Genomic DNA, 16,855 nt, shown 5'->3' with positions numbered 1-16,855 from the left:
CATTTTATATTGATAATTTTATTGCTTTATCTTTTTTGGAAACTGAAATATACTCAGAGTCGAGAGTGGATTTCATGCTCTTTATTCAGCTCATAGTGGTGAGGAGGAATGAAAGTCCCCTCAAAGTATCTGCTTTATATACATTATTTACACAATGGGCTGCACGTGATTGGCTAATTCCGGAATTCTCCTGTAGGCCAATCAGGTTGTGGATTCACTTCCATCTGGAGCAGGATTGGGTGGCTCCTGCAGACCAATCATACTGCTGCATTGTTCTAGGACCAATCAGACTGCTGCATTCTGAATCCTATTGTTATAGGACCAATCAGACTGCTGCATTTTGGATCCTATTCAACTCAGTACATAACAGAAACTGCTTTGAGGAGGCTTTTTCACACTCCTGCGGTGTGTAAATGTTACTAATAAATAGTCGTGTTAGCCCCAGGGTTACTGATAGCACAGCAGGATCCCTCCTCTCCCCTCCATGCACCCACCCCACCTTGCCAAATCTGCTCCAAAGAGTTGGCGCAAACCTGGAACAGGTTTAGGGGGTGTGCAGGGGGAGGAGAAGTGGGGAACATTCAGGTGGAGAACACAATAGCACTCCCCAATGCAATGAAGGTACCAGACCCTCCCTGGGTCCATTCTGAAAGTTCTTCAGGCTACCTCTCCTTCTGTTTACCTTGGAAAACTCCAAATCGTAGGTTACTGGCTTGTTTTGCAGGCCCTGCCCTTTTTAAGGGGGTGTTTGGAAGTGGGGTTGACAATGCAGGCTAACGGCAGCCTGTGACTCACTCACTTTTCCTGCCTCTTATCTGTGTGCAAAGTTCACACTTCTTTAATTCATCTTTCAGGTTAGTAGAACTTCTTGACGAAAAGGCATTGCTTATGCAATATAATTACTCATCTGGGGAGGGCAAAAGGTCAGGAGAACCCCAGGCAGGAAATGCAGTCAGGGGAGGGGCGGGGCAGAAGTTATGGGGAAAGTGCCTGGTGCGAATTTTGCCCAGGCATTCAAATTTCACAGTCAACTTGAAGCCCAAAGTGACTGCGTTCGTGCACCTATCCAAATCAGCCTCAAATGGAAGACAACTGGGCTTGGCTCTTACGGCTCGATATTTCTTCCCAACAGCCGCTGCTTCAGGCTGTCAATCACTTCCTTTCCCTATAGTCCCTTCAAATCAGAATTGCGCCTGCTGTCCCTTCTCCCAGTTTCTTGGACATTCATCTGAAAGTTTGTACAAGATATAGGAAGCTGCCTTACAGCATGTCAAGACCACTGGTCCAACCAGCTCAGGAAGAGCTACAACAGCTGGTAGCAGCTCTCCAGGGTTTCAAGTCTCTCCTAGACCTACCTGGAGATGCTGTGGGGGATTGAATTTGGGATGTCCTTCTTGCAACGCAGATGCTCTGCCACTGAGCCATGGGCCTTAGCTGTGTGTATATAAGTGGAACTCAGATAGGCTTTTTCACAACCGGGAACTGTGCAAATGAATATGTGTGAGGTTCATTCAGGTCTGTAAATTGTAGCCCTGTGAGGGAAATACAGGTTTCCTAAGAACTCTCCAAGGGACGCAGGTGGCGCTGTGGGTTAAAACCACAGAGCCTAGGACTTGCCGATCAGAAGGTCAACGGTTCGAATCCCCGCGACAGGGTGAGCTCCCATTGCTCGGTGCCTGCTCCTGCCAACCTACCGGTTCGAAAGCATGTCAAAGTGCAAGTAGATAAATAGGTACCGCTCCAGCGGGAAGGTAAACAGCGTTTCCATGCGCTGCTCTGGTTCGCCAGAAGCGGCTTAGTCATGCTGGCCACATGACCCAGAATCTGTACACCAGCTCCCTCAGCCAATAAAGTGAGATGAGCGCTGCAACCCCAGAATCGGTCACGACTGGACCTAATGGTAAGGGGTCCCTTTACTTTTAAGAACTCTCCACCCCCTTAGCAAACTACAGCTCCCAGAATCCTTTGTGGGGGGAGCCTTGAGTGTTTAAAGTGGTATCACAGCTCATATGGTGACCAGAGTCAGATCAACAGTCCATTAGGGTATCCACAGCTTCAGACAGAAAGTCCTTCCCAGTCCTACCTGGAGATTCTGGGTGTTGAACCTAGGGTACGTTGCATATAAATGGTATAGTAAATGTGGATATTAAATATATCCAATTAAAACCTGGCTGGGAATTTCCCCCGCTCCTCTCCTGCCCCCAAATCTAAACACTGCCTCTAGATGGACAGCAACTCTCCACACAGGCTACAAATTCTGCCAGCGTAGCACGAGAAAAATGTACCCCAACTTCAGAAACACTAATTTACTCATTTCATAGTGACAGGCGGTCACTGACAGGAAAAACAGTGGCAGGGATGGAACAAGCATGCAAAAAGGGAGAGTCCTGCTGTTGACTTTCACACACTGCTCAAAACCCCCCAGACACAGGAAACAACAAGTTGAAAGCAGTTTATGCAATCTGCTCACATGATGCTGGCGATCGGTCACCAGAAGCACTCACATCACTTAACGGAGACAGTTGACAAGTCACGGCATGCAGCCCAACCTTTGCCTCGCTGCAGTTAATTTTTAAATGAAGGGCACTGTGCACCAGCAACACAACAACACAACTGGCTGTTGTTCCAAGGGGAGAGTTCGTAGTTCAGAGACAGAACATCGGCTCCTCACACAGAAGGTCTCGCAGGTTCATTCCCCCAGCATCTTCAGGTAGAAAGACACCTGTCTAAAACTCTGGAGAACTCCTCTCTGTCATTACTGAGCTAGAGGGTCCGTGACCTGGCTTGGTATGTTCCTAAATGCCAGCCTGTCTTGAATACTTGCTAGAATCTCCTAGTATAACATTCTTGGAATTCATTAACAGACTGTCGTGTCCCCAACAAAAAAACCTGGTGTGCCCCATCTTATATTTGTGCATCTGGTTCTTCCTGTCTAAGTGCAGAACCTTACATTTGTCCCCACTGAAACTCTTTTGGTTAGTTTGGGGTTCAATAGGGACAAATATTTATATATTCTATTTCTCTTTTCTCTTTTCTTTTTGCTGTAAGTTGTTTGGAGACCTTTGAGCGACAAGCAACTATTAAGTCTAATAAAGTGTACCTTGGTTCTCGAACACCTTGTGACTCGAATGTTTTGGCTCCCGAATGCCGCAAACCCGGAAGTGAATGTTCCAGTTTGCAAACTTTTTTGGGAAGTCAAATGTCTGATGTGGCTTCCGCGGTTTCTGGTTGAGTGCAGGAAGCTCCTGCAGCCAATCAGAAGCCACCCCTTGGTTTTCAAACATTTTTGGAAGTCGAACGGACTTCTGTAATGGATTCCGTTCAAGAACCAAGGTATGACTATATATGAAAGTGAAGTAAAATAAATACAGTGGTACCTCGGGTTACATATGCTTCAGGTTACATACGCTTCAGGTTACAGACTCCGCTAACCCAGAAATAGTACTTCGGGTTAAGAACTTTGCTTCAGGATGAGAACATAAATCGTGCTCTGGCGGCGCAGCAGCAGCAGAAGGCTCCCTTAACTAAAGTGGTGCTTCAGGTTAAGAACAGTTTCAGGTTAAGAACAGAACCCGTGGTACCACTGTACCCCAGATAGACCTGTCATTCACTAATTTGTCTTAATCCCCATTTAAAGGTGCCTGCCCCGTGGCCATAGCGACATCCGACAACTTTTAGAAACGAGTGGTGCCTTGTGTACTGAAGAGCTTTCTGATACAGCTGGCCAAGTTCTGCATTTCTAAACGTTGAGCTGTTTATTATTCTCCCAGCTGCGTGTGACATTGTTTGACTTGGAACTTTTAAAACGTCATTTCAGTACTAGGCAACAACTCTTTTTTATTTTTATTTTAAAGTAATATTTATTAAAATTTTAAAGGTTACAAAAAGAAAAAAGAGAAAACACCAAATTAAACAAAAACAGTACAATACATCATAATAAGAAAAAAGAAAAAGAAAGAAAAAGAAAGAAAAAACAGAAAAATAGAAACAATTAAAAAACACAACGAACCTTCCCATAACTTATCTTTCATTTGCTTGTTTCCTTGACCTCCTCACACCTCCCTTTTTTGTATTCTAGTTCAGTTAGCTATTTCAGCAAATCCTTTCCCTCTTTTCCAATTTTTGTCCTGTAATTTATCTTAATATAATATAACTTAACTTTCCCTCCTTTCACCAATTAACAGTCTGTTTTTTCCTAAACCTTTATAACCTTTCTGCTAAAACCACATAGCTTCATTCCAACATCCTTCTAACATTCATTAATTTTACAATGTTTCTGTAGATAGTCTTTAAATTTCTTCCAATCTTCCTCCACCGACTCTTCTCCCTGGTCTCGGATTCTGCCAGTCATTTCCGCCAGTTCCATGTAGTCCATCACCTTCATCTGCCATTCTTCCCGGGTGGGTAGATCTTGTGTCTTCCAGTACTTTGCAATAAGTATTCTTGCTGCTGTTGTAGCATACATAAAGAAAGTTCTATCCTTCTTTGGCACCAATTGGCCGACCATGCCCATGCAACAACTTTTTTTAATTCTTCTCACAGGCCTTTAAAATCTGATCCTGCTGCCCCTTGGAATGGAAGTTCAACTTCTCCCTTGCAAAGTCCACAAAAAGCAAAAACACACAAACACACACATGTGTGTGTGCATCCGCCCCCACACTTATTTTATTTGTTTCATAAAATTTATGTACCGGTATTGTTTGGTTGTATAAAACCTCAAAGTGGTTTGCAAAGGGATAAAACAATAAAACCAAGAAGAAGAAAAATTACAACCCTGCATAAAAACACACAGAAGTTAAAATACTGAAACAGATTAAAATTACCTTGACTTCCTAAGCATCTGGGTAGACTTGTCTGAACAAAAAGGTTCTTGCAGACACCAAAAAGATTACAGTGAAGGTGCCTGCTTGATCTCAAGAGGCAGGGGGTTCTAAAGTGCAGGCGCTGCTACACTAAATGATGGGGTTCCTAAAAATGCAGGTATTATGGGGCACCTGTAGTAGGGCCAGTTCTACTGATCGAATAGGTCAATTGGGCACATGTGAGGTAAGGTGATCTCATAGGTACACTGGTCCCAAGTTGCTAAGGGCTTTATAAAGTAATCGTAGCACCTTGAACCTAGGGTTGCCATATGTCCAATTCCAATGGCTAAATTACCATTGGAGGAAATTTTTTAAAATCAGCAATACGTCCGGGTTTTTGCAAACAGAACCAGGAAGCTCATCAACTATTGAACCTGGTCCAGTAGCAAATCAGCAACCAGTGCAGATCTCTGAGCGCAGGTGTCGTATGCTGACAAGGCCCCACTCCTGTCAGCAATCGCGCTGCAGCATTTTGAACTAACGACAGCTTCCAGGTCAAGCACGAAGGAAACCCTACACAGAGCACGTTGCAGGAATGAGCTTGCTACTGACTTGCCCTGCCCAAGGTACGCAATAATGGGAGTTCTTGCTTCTCTGTGCTGAATTGAACTGAAGCAACAGGAGGAAGAGACTGGAAAAAGTCTTGCCATCGCGGGCATGTGTGGCCGAATGCAAAGGAAGGCCTTAGGCTGGGCTGGGGGCTGGATCAGATGTCCCCCACCCTATATGGGGCACTTTGGCAGGTGAGCAGGTCTACTCACCCATCAATCACCCACTGTCAACCATTTATTTTATGATTTATTGCACTTATATGCCACCTTTCTCCTCCAAGAGGCTTAGGGTGGGGTACATAGTTCTCCTCCCCATTTGATCATCACAACAACTTTGGTTTTTTTAAAGGATATTTATTGAAATTTTCAACTTTAATACATTAAAAAAGAATCAAAAAAGAAAAAACAAAAAAATTTAAAAACACATAAAGTTCACAATCCTTATTTTTCTATAACATATTTCCCTGACTTCCCCACACCTCCCCTTCTTATATTCCAATTCAAATTGTTAGTTCAGCAAGTTCTTATCCCTAATTTTTGACCTTTTTCTATTTAGTTCATTTTAAAAAACCAATTTTACTTTATCCAAACTTAAACATCAATACTTATACATCAGTACTCATTCTTAAAACATTTTTCTAAAGTCGACCCAAATTCCCTTCCACGAATTCCCCAATTTTCATACAAATAACAAAGCAAAGTAAAAACAAAACAGATTGTAATTATGCACCCTTTGGATTCCCAAACTCCACCCCCCCTTTCCCGGTTTCAATCCCCAACAAATGTCCATCAGTCTTAGTCTACTATCAGCCTGGAGATCTCACGTCCGAGGCTCTTAATTCTCTCTCAATTCCTCTCTGCCGGTTTTTTTGATAGTCCTTAATATTAAACACCAGATCTTGGAGAAGCTCTGGCCCAACGGGATCCATGTTTCTTCCAGCCAGACCTCCATACTTAAAAGTGGAGCCCGAATCTTGTTTCTTACTCCTTTCAAGTCCAAATGTCCCCAAAGCTCCAACTTCCACCTTAAACAAATTTGTAATCCTTGGGTCTTCAGATCTCCACATAAGGAGATCTCTCCATTCTTCAATCTCCAATTCGGACCAGATTTTCGACATCAGGTTCTTATTTTCCTTTGTAGCCATCATGTCAGGCCTCTGGCTCTCCTTTGTCATCTGCAAAATTACAGCTCCTCCTTCCTTTTCCTCAAGAACAACATATATCTCCTTCTCCACACTCTCAAAGCTCTCAAGTTTCTCTTTTTGTCCAGCTGCATGGACTTCCTGAATCAAATCCTTATCAAATTCAGTGATGTTGTTTACTGTTAAGTTCAGAGTTGCAACATTTGTAGCCAAAACATCAATTTGGCCGTGTAACTTTCCCAAGAGAACAAAAACTCTGTCCAATTCAGCTTGAATTTTCCCTCCTCCAGCCATTCTTGTAATGTCCCAAATCCCCCTCTAGAGGGATTTTGGTAACTTAATATTCCTTCCAGTTCAAATCCAAAAATCAAGTTAGTTTGTATCAGTTCTTCCTTGTTTTCAACAAATTGTAACCAAATTGTAACAAATATAACCAGCAGAAGTTCTCTTTTCCCGTCTTGACAGCTAATTTGACAGCTGTCAAACTCTTCAATACCTCATCAACAGGCTCTCTCGCGGAGCACTCCCGGGTCCGGGGGGGTGGCACTTCAGCTCCCAAGATTAGCTCTTTATCCTCCAGTAAGATTTCTTATACTGCCAAATCGTGAAATTAATGTCTTTTACCAAGTAAAAAAAGAAGGGGTTCTCTTGACCTTAGTTAGCAGGTCCTTGCTTTAGATTATTTACAAGACGGGGAGACGGACTTCCTGTTTGCGCCTTCCCCGATCGTGCCTAATTTAAAAAAATTTTTTTTTCTTTACAATTCCAATTTCCGTACTACTCACGGGTTGTTGCTTTAAAGTCCAATTGCTCACAAGAAGAAGTCAGCACTCTCCGACCATGGCAATGCGGCTTCACTCCGCAGGAGAAGCAGTCGACTCTCAGCACCGCGCCGCTCACCCCGTCCCCCGTCCCGAAGCCTTTAAAAAGGCTCCTTCGCAGGTCGGGGGGGCGCAAATGGTGCCCGCCGAGTCACCAGGTTCACAGGCTTCACCGCCTGTGATTTTTGAGGGTCCCCGCGTCGCCGCAGCGGCAAGACCCAATCCTGCGGAGCCGATTCCCTCCGGAGCTCGGAGGGAATCCACCATTAGCCGATGGCGCTAACCCGGAAGTCCCCATCGCAACAACTTTGTGAGGTAGGTCAGGCTAAGAGATGGTGACTGGCCCAAGTTCACCCAATGAGCTTCATGGCTGGATGGGGATTCGCACTCTGATCTCCCAGCACTCTAACCATTACTCCACATGGGCTCTTGACATCAGGTAAAGTGTGAGAGGTTGGAAGGAATAAAGTTTTGATTACTTGCTGGACCCTTGGAAGAGATTGCCATGCAGCCCCAACCACCAAGTCTGCTTGGTGGCCCCTGGGCTCACCTTATTTCCAGGACAAAGACTGGAGTGCCACTGAGTTTCAAGTCCTGCATGGAGACATGGTCCAGTTAAAAGGAAGGATCCTGCCGGATGCCAAAGAATTTGTTGTGAAACTGGGCCAAGACCCTGAGAACCTCGTTCTTCACTTCAACCTGCACTTTGACCCCCAGAAGTGTCGGAACATCATTGTGTGCAGCTCCAAGGAAAATGGGCTGTGGGGGGAAGAGGAGGAGAGCATCTCCAAGTTCTCTTTCGAGCAAGGCAGCAGAGTTCAGCTTTTCTTCACATTCCTTACTTCTGAGATCAAGGTGCTCCTGGATGATGACCACGATATCTCCTTCCCTAACTGGCTGGGCCTGAGGGTCCTTGAATACATGGCGGTGGAAGGAGGCTTCAGAATCAGAGCCCTCAGATTCCTTGAATCTTGATTTCCTGTAGTCCTGTAACATGTCCGAATAAATTCAACTTGGTTTTTTAAAAAAAAAAATCAGGTAAAGTGTTCGTTTATCAAGACCGGCTTGAATTCAATATTGGCTCCATTCCTGAACTCCAGTCTGGAGGTGGTGATTGGAACAGTTTTACCTCTGCATACCATCTGCTGAGAAGCTGTTGCCTTCCAATGCCTAGCAGCCAACAGAATAGAAAGCAATGCATGTTTATTTCGTTTGCAAATGCGCTCATGGGCCTGGGAGGCTCGTCATTTAGGGCAAGGTGGGGCAGAGCCCTGTTAACATCCTTACAGATCAATTGCTTAAGTGTCTGCAGGGTATCTTTGCAAGGGAGGAGGATGGTGGAGAAAACCAGAACTAGTTGTCCCAGCCTCCAGGGACCTCTTTGGCTGCCTCACCTGCTCCACCACGGTCCAAAACATTAAGCAACCGCTGCTGCATTGCATCTCCTTTGGTGTCCTCATGAGCATTGCCTGCCTACAACTTACTTGTGATGAAACCCAGGTAGCAGCAAACCCTTGGTTTTACAAAATGCAATAAATTAAAGTCAGCAGAACTAAGTAAACAAGGCCTGCAGCTTAACCAACACTGCGATCAGAAAGCTGAACTGTATGATAGACTGCAAGCCAGCAGGAACAAACTCCTGACGTAATTTGGTGTTTATCAGGACTCGAGGGGGCAATAAAGTAAGCAAATAAGAGTTTCCTCCAACTGGATGACCGGCTGGAGGAAATGCAAAGTTTCACAATAGTTGCTTTGTCAGCCCCAGAGTCCGGACCAAGCTTTGACTTCTATCCTATATCCTTCCCAATAGAACATTGTATGAGTGTGCATCCTTACGGGCGTTTTAATTGCAGGTGTTAATGGTTTAATGGGATTGCTCACTGTGCATTTTAATGGTAGATGTTCATATTTCAGTGCTTGTACCACTGGTTTTCATACTTGTGAACCACTTCAAAGCCTATTTTGGAGAGAAATGGCCCTGGGAACTGCGAGAAGTGAGAGTGTTCTTGTGCTTGGCTCCTGCTTGTGGGTTTCTCAAGTGTCATTGTGAGAACAGGATGCCTGGTTAGATAGGCAGCAGGCTTGATCCAGCAGGCTTTTCTCGTGTTCTCAACATTTATAGCATGTCGATCAATATATCTTGAATCTGAGGTGTGTGTCTCTGTGTTAGAGCATCATATTTCCATACGAACAAACCTGCAGCTGCTAACCTCCATAAATGCAAACTTCTCTCTCATTTGGTAGTCTAGCCAGATGCAAAACGGGGTGGGGTGGGGGAGCTGCTTCCTTCAGCCCCCACCCAGGCAGGTGCTGTTGATATATATGATAATACCCGCTTGTAGTAGCCACTAGCCAATAAGAGCCCTCCAGCTATTAAAGCAATGCAAAATCCTGTGCAGAAGAGTGTGTTGCATGTCCAGACTGTGTGTTTGCAAACTATGGGTGCTAGATCATTGGTTTAATGTACTCCCAGAAGGAATCTACATGCAGCCAGTAATTGCATTGTGGGCGTGGGCTTCCTCTAGCATGATTAGCATAATGGTTAATCTAGGCAAAAGTGTGACTCGTGAAACAGGTCCATTCGGGCTATCAGGCTGCAGTTTAAATTTTAAGAGAGATGCAGTTAGCTTCATTGACACAAGTTTCCCCCCACTCTGAGTTATGATTCATATATTTTCTCTGGTTGTGCCCTATTCTTCTGCTTTGGCATCAAACCACTCAGTCTGAGCCAACTCACTTCCCTTTTGCATCACGGCCTCCATCTAAATGCCGTCTTGCAGGGTAAGTGAGACAGCCATTTCACAATAGCTCTTAGCAAACCAGTGAAATTTCCTGTGAACCAGAAGTCTGTAGTTCTAACTTTGTTACTTGGGTATGGAGAATGTGAAGACCTCACACGTTGTTGGATTGCAACCGCCATCATAGGAACACAGGTGCCAGGCCAGTGGTCCACTGAGCTCAGTATTGTTGTAGGCCACCGCAATCTCTGAGCAGCGCAAGATTCCAGGGGTTCCAGAAATAAACCCAGAGTTCAGTTTCCTTGGAATGAGGCACAGCGGAGACTGCAGTGTCTTTATGATCTATGGTTTATTTACACATTTATACAGCCTGAGCCTACGATGGAGGGGCTCACAGCATTAACACTCCAGAAGGTATTACTGTTGTTAGCCACTCTGAGCCCGGCTTTGGCTGAGGAGGGCGGGATATGAATAAATTATTATTATTATTATTATTATTATTATTATTATTATTATTATTATTATCCCATAGTCACAGCCTTGGATTCAAGCAGAATTCAGGCATGGCACTCACTCTCAGGCATTTCCTGCTTCTAGCCCAGCTCTCACATATGAGCCACAGAAGCAACAACTAAATATTTTATCATTCAAGCAGCACCCTCTGGCACAAAGCGGTGGCCTCTCGGTCCCCGCCACCCACACAGGCACGCTTTGTGGGGATGTGGAAGAGGGCCTTCTCTGTGGTGGCTGCTCCCAGACTTTGGAACTCCCTCCCTAGAGAAGCCAGACTGGCTCCCTCCTTGCTGTCCTGTTTTATTCCAGCTGGGAACTAATTGTTTTTTAGGGAAAGGGCTGTAATAGTGTTGTGCCGTTTCCATCGTCTGCCTTTTAATAGATTTGATAGACCCAAAGGTTCATCCAGTCCTACCCTCTGCATGCAGGAATCTCAGCTAAAGCATCCATGACAGTTAGCCGTCCAGCCTCTGCTTAAAAGTCTCCAAGGAAAGAGAGTCCACAATCTTCCAAGGGAGTCCATTCCACTGCTGAAGAGCTCTTACTGTTAGAAAGTCCTTCCAGATGTTTAGTTGGAATCTCCTTTCTTGTAACTTTGATCCATTGGTCCAGAGCAGGAGAAAACAAGCTTGCTCTATCTTCCACATGACAGCCCTTGAGATATTTGAAGATGGCTATTGTATTGTTTTAATTCTATTCGATTTTAATTACTTTCTAATGATCATTTAGGGATGCTGGTGGCGTTGTGGTCTAAACCCCAGAGCCTAGGGCTTGCTGATCAGAAGGTCGGTGGTTCGAATCCCTGCGATGGGGTGAGCTCCCATTGTTCGGTCCCTGCTCCTGCCAACCTACCAGTTCGAAAGCATGTCAAAGTGCAAGTAGATAAATAGGTACCGCTCCGGCGGGAAGGTAAACGGCGTTTCCGTGCGCTGCTCTGGTTCGCCAGAAGCAGCTTAGTCATCCTGGCCACATGACCCGGAAGCTGTACACCGGCTCCCTCGGCCAATAAAGCAAGATGAGCGCCGCAACCCCAGAGTCGTCCACGACTGGACCTAACGGTCAGGGGTCCCCTTACCTTTAACGATTATTTACGAAGAGTCAGACACAACTAAACAACAAAGCTTTTTTAAAAAAATTGTGCTGTTTTAATTTGTGTAAGCCGCCTTGAGTCCTGGTCCAGGGAAGAGGAGGGAGATAAATAAATGTAATGATAATGTACTAAAATGATCTCCCTGCACAAGCACTGCTTGGCAGAGGCACAGTCTTCTAGGGTTGCCAGCTTCTCAACCTGCCTCTGCTGCTGTGCCCTTACTGAACTGCAGGTTGACCGGCATCAAGTGATGGGGGACCAGCTTCTCCAGGCTTGGGGATGAAATGTCACCACCTGCCAATTTGGGCAGACGCCCCAGCCTCTGCTAAATGTATAGCAGCTGGGGCAGGTAGACAGGCAGGTAGCCTTAGTGGAAAGAAACACCTGTAGGTACCCAGTGTGAGTGTGAGAACTCTGCTACCCCTGAGAATAAACAGTGTGATGGGCAATTTTCATCCCTTGGGGTGCTGATATTTAAAACCTAACCCTGAGCATTCACGGCGCCCTTATGTAACCTGCTAAAAGTAAATGATTTTTCTTTTATAGAACAAACACAACAAAAGAACCCCAAGATGTCTATAAAAAGAAGCATTTAAAACCCTACAGGTGTATTCACTAGAGGTTTTTTAGACACAGCACTGCAGTGGCTTAACAGTTCCCTTAGTAACACACAATTCAATTTACTACAAGGCAGCCACATGATCTCATTAAAAAACAAACCCAGTTGTGGCTACTCTTTATTTATAGTCATTTTAATGAGCGCTCGGTAGGAGAGGTTATTTTAGGATACTCACGGCCTGGATTTCCTGAATGCTGGCAGTTATGTAACGCTGAATGGAAAGAGAATTGGAGGATGGGGATGGAGACGCACAGTGGGTTTCAATTCCAAAGGCACAGAATTAATAGCACCTCTGATTTTCGAAGGAACAATTGACGTGCCAAAAGTGTGATATGGAAATATTATCAGGTGTTTTACTGCGCCCATCAAAATTAAGATACCTGCCTCCCTAAAAAAAGCTATTTATACAAGTTTTTCAGCATATTTATGCAAGAATCTGTTCAAAAGCAAACACAGATTGACTTGCATATTTGACTTCTTGTGCCTTTTGGAACATTGCACACTTGTGTGTACAGTGATGGCAGCCTCACTTCCCCCCTTTCCCCTCCCCCTTAATCGTCTTACCAGAAATGTTTCTGTTTGTGCAGTAAATCCAGCTCCTAAAACTGCTTGCGATCTCAGCGTTATGTAACCTCAGCAGATGGGCTCTGAGCAATTTTTATATATGTATGTCAATTCATATTACAATCTAAACAGGCTGCAATCATTTATCAGCTCATTTGTGGTGTGGAACCAAAACAGACTCCTGGCCTGTAAGCAGGTGTGCCTCACATTTCTCCATGCATGGCACCACATCAACATGAACAAATTACTTTATTATTCAGCATGATATTTGGAATCAAAATGCAAAGATTGCCCTACCTTTCCATGCAACACCCCAATAGCCATATCTACTCCTCAAAGCCCCATCAAAGTTTTCTTTCCCCTAGCCAAACTGACCTTCTCTCTTCCCTCAAGGCAGCTGTACTGACTTTCAGCAGCACAGAACTAATCTCTTTATCCACAGTTTGTGCATTCGTCAGCGTTATGTACTGAAGTTCTCACCCTGGGCCAGCAGGGGAATACTGTAGATAGTTATGCAAATAAGGGATCGAAAGTGACGTTCAGTGATTGGATAGTTTTAGAAAATTGTTACAGTTACATTGTACTGGAGCTCTATATAAGCAGGCTGACTGAACCCTTCAGTTCAGTTCTGTTCTGGCCTGTGAATAAACAAGAGCTGTTTGAAGAATTGCTGTGTCGTCTGATATGTTCACCCACAACTTAACAGTCAGTGTTTTGTGATATTTCCCAAGTTAACCAGTCGGATCCTTCCCTTCTACCACAACAGAAACAAATGAACTTAATCAACAGCAACCTTCTCTAGTTTCATGAGCTTTTCGGTCAATTAATATAGTAGGTTATGTTATCTCCACCTCCCCCATTCATTTTTGTCAAAGTGAATTTTGCTGGCTCCTTTGCCAGGCCGCCAACAGATGCCAGTAGCAGTCAGTGGGGCAGTGGAGGTGGGGTGGTGTTGCTGTCCACCCTTCCAAACCTCAAGTTTGGAGGACTTGGGGAGGAGCTTGGCATGGGGTGCTCAGCACAGTGGAACTGCCAATCCAGTGCTCATGCCACTGTATGCACCCTGCTCTGAGCTCAGGAACCTGCAGCAATGCTTTGCCAACTCTGACCTGCCACAACATCAGTTGCTGCCTGATCCCTTTTTAAGAGGAGACGCTTGGGATTAAAACCTGGGGCAGTCTTCTTGCAGCGCACCTGCTCCAGCACTGAGCTACAGTAAGAACATAAGGAGAGCCTTGCTGAGTCAGATCAAAGGCCTGCAGTGACCAAACAGATGCCTCTGGGATGCTCACAAACAGTGCAAGAGATGATCGCTCTTTCCCACCGTTCTTCCCCAGCAGAGGAGGGATCATCACCTTGTCGTGGTGAGTGGGCTTGCATGTTCCTATGACCCTTGTGAGCGAAGCCATCGGGAATCTCGTACTCCCAGCAGGGTCACCCAAGGCGGTAAGGTCAAAGGGAAGGAGCTAGACAGAGAATGATCCAAGAAGTCCTCAACGGCAGAACAGGCGGATGATAACAAGTGGTATGTTACAACAGCTGTGAAGGTGGATGAAGACTGCAGCAGATAGTAATCTACTGATTCATCATGACTACTTATGCCATCGGAACAGAGCCCTACTGCAAAGACTGTGTGTTGGTCAGTGTGCACTGATCTACACACATAAAACAAATTCACACACAGGCATCTTCCAAAAACCCATCACAAACCCCAAAAGTCCCATGGCGATTGGCAAATGGTAACGGGAACAGGATCGTGAAATCTGGTAGCCTCTAGTCTTGGATACAGATTCAGTTGTTCTGACTCAAGGAATGAGGCAGTTGAGCAGCTCAGCAGCTGTATCCATGACTGAGCAGCCCTTTTTAGGATCCTCTCTGCTCACCTCAAAAAGGGGAAGGGGCTAGAAAAGGTGCCCTAAACATAGTCTGCCTCCCTTTTCTCCTGACTGGATTACTGCGCCCAGTGGGGTCACCACCTAGCGGTCGTAAAGGACCACACTGTGATCAACTCCTGCCTGGAAACCAATGTCCCCACTATGGAAGGATGTGTGGTTCCAGAATTGGCCTCCACAGTCACTTAAAGACTCATTGTTAAAACCGTGTTTATGGAAGAAAATCTTACTCGGCTACGAGTGATTGCCAAAGAAGCAGTAGGCATCAATGATCCCTCCTCAACACAAACACACAAAATACTATGGGAGAGAACAGACAGATGGGAAAAACTGTGGCACAGTAGTAAGAAGAAGAGGAGTTTGGATTTGATATCCCGCTTTATCACTACCCGAAGGAGTCTCAAAGTGGCTAACATTCTCCTTTCTCTTCCTCCCCCACAACAAACACTCTGTGAGGTGAGTGAGGCTGAGAGACTTCAGAGAAGTGTGACTAGCCCAAGGTCACCCAGCAACTGCATGTGGAGGAACGCGGAATCGAACCCGGTTCACCAGATTACGAGTCTACCACTCTTAACCACTACACCACACTGATTCTCTGTAGTCAGTGACATCTGGCTTGCATGGTCCCATATTCAATCTCCAGTCAGGAATGGGGAAGGTGTCTGCCTGAAACCCTGGAGAGCCAGTCCTAGCGTCCTAGAAATAGATTAATAGAAATGCAGAGTTGGAAGGGACCCTGAAGATCATCTAGTCCCACCCCCTGAAATGCAGGAATATGCAGTTATCCCGTCCGGGGATGGAGCCTGTGACCTTTGTGTTGTCATCACCACTCTCTTAACCAACTGAGCTAAATGGACCAAGGGTTCTCACTTGGCACAAGGCAGCCTCCTATGATCCACATATTGCCAAGAGCTACAGGGAAAGCAAGCTGAAGCTTATATAATGATTTGGAAAAAAGCAGCTGCATCTTGGGACTTTAATTTCCTTTAAAATACTCAAGATATCTATCTGCCCTTGTTGCCTTAAAAGAAAAAGAAAAACGTGGAGGTGGGAAAGAGGCAGAATCAATCTTTTTCTGTTTGTGTAGCATGATTCCCTTTTGAATGCACGCGAATACACCCATGTTACATTTCTGGCAGGGACTCAAAAATCCTGCTTGCTTTAGAATAGCTTTCTTCTCCCATGAGTGATGTAATTGACTTGACTCTGTATTCCTAAGCATTGCACAACTGGGTTAGTTGATCTAAGCAGGCTAATCCCGTGAAACACCGATTTGGCAAGGGCCCAATTTTTGCCCAGCAGTTGGCAGAGCACAATTCAAGAAGAGCTGTTATTTTTGGGATGCAAGAGGGAACACCTCGATTAGGGCCAAGAGGATGGCAGGTCAGATGAGGACGGTGAGTCGGTTTGTTTGTTTGCAAATGGGTTTCCGCAAAGCTCCTTGAGGACTCTTGTGATTGAACTAAGCCAGATACTGCGTTGGGCTCTTATGCAAGGGAAATAAAGGGAGCTGACGGGATCCTTCACCTCTGCAATGTGACTTGCCTATACAGAACATTGTGTTGTTTCCAAGGAGGACAGCCTGCCCAAGATCAGGAAAGTTAACATTGCGTTAGGTAGATTAATAGACAACTCCATACCCTCCAACATTTCTCCGATGAAAATAGGGACATCCTGTTCCATATTAATAATTTTATTATTTATACCCTACCCATCTGACTGGGTGGACCCAGCCACTCTCGGAGACTTCCAACATACAAAAACACAGAAAACTATACAGGGTTGCTGTCAGATGTCTTCCAAAGGTTGTATAGTTATGGTGGTACCTCAGGTTACATACGCTTCAGGTTACATACGCTTCAGGTTACACACTCCACTAAGCCAGAAATAGTGCTTTAGGTTAAGAACTTTGCTTCAGGATAAGAACAGAAGTTGGGCTCCGGCGGCAGCAGGAGGCCCCATTAGCTAAAGTGGTGCTTCAGGTTAAGAACAGTTTCAGGTTAAGTATGGACCTCCGGAACGAATTAAGTACTTAACCTGAGGTACCACTGTACTTAACTCTT

Source organism: Podarcis raffonei, chromosome 1 (assembly GCF_027172205.1).
Source record: "Podarcis raffonei isolate rPodRaf1 chromosome 1, rPodRaf1.pri, whole genome shotgun sequence".
NCBI lineage: Eukaryota > Metazoa > Chordata > Lepidosauria > Squamata > Lacertidae > Podarcis > Podarcis raffonei.
This window is presented reverse-complemented; position numbering follows the sequence as displayed.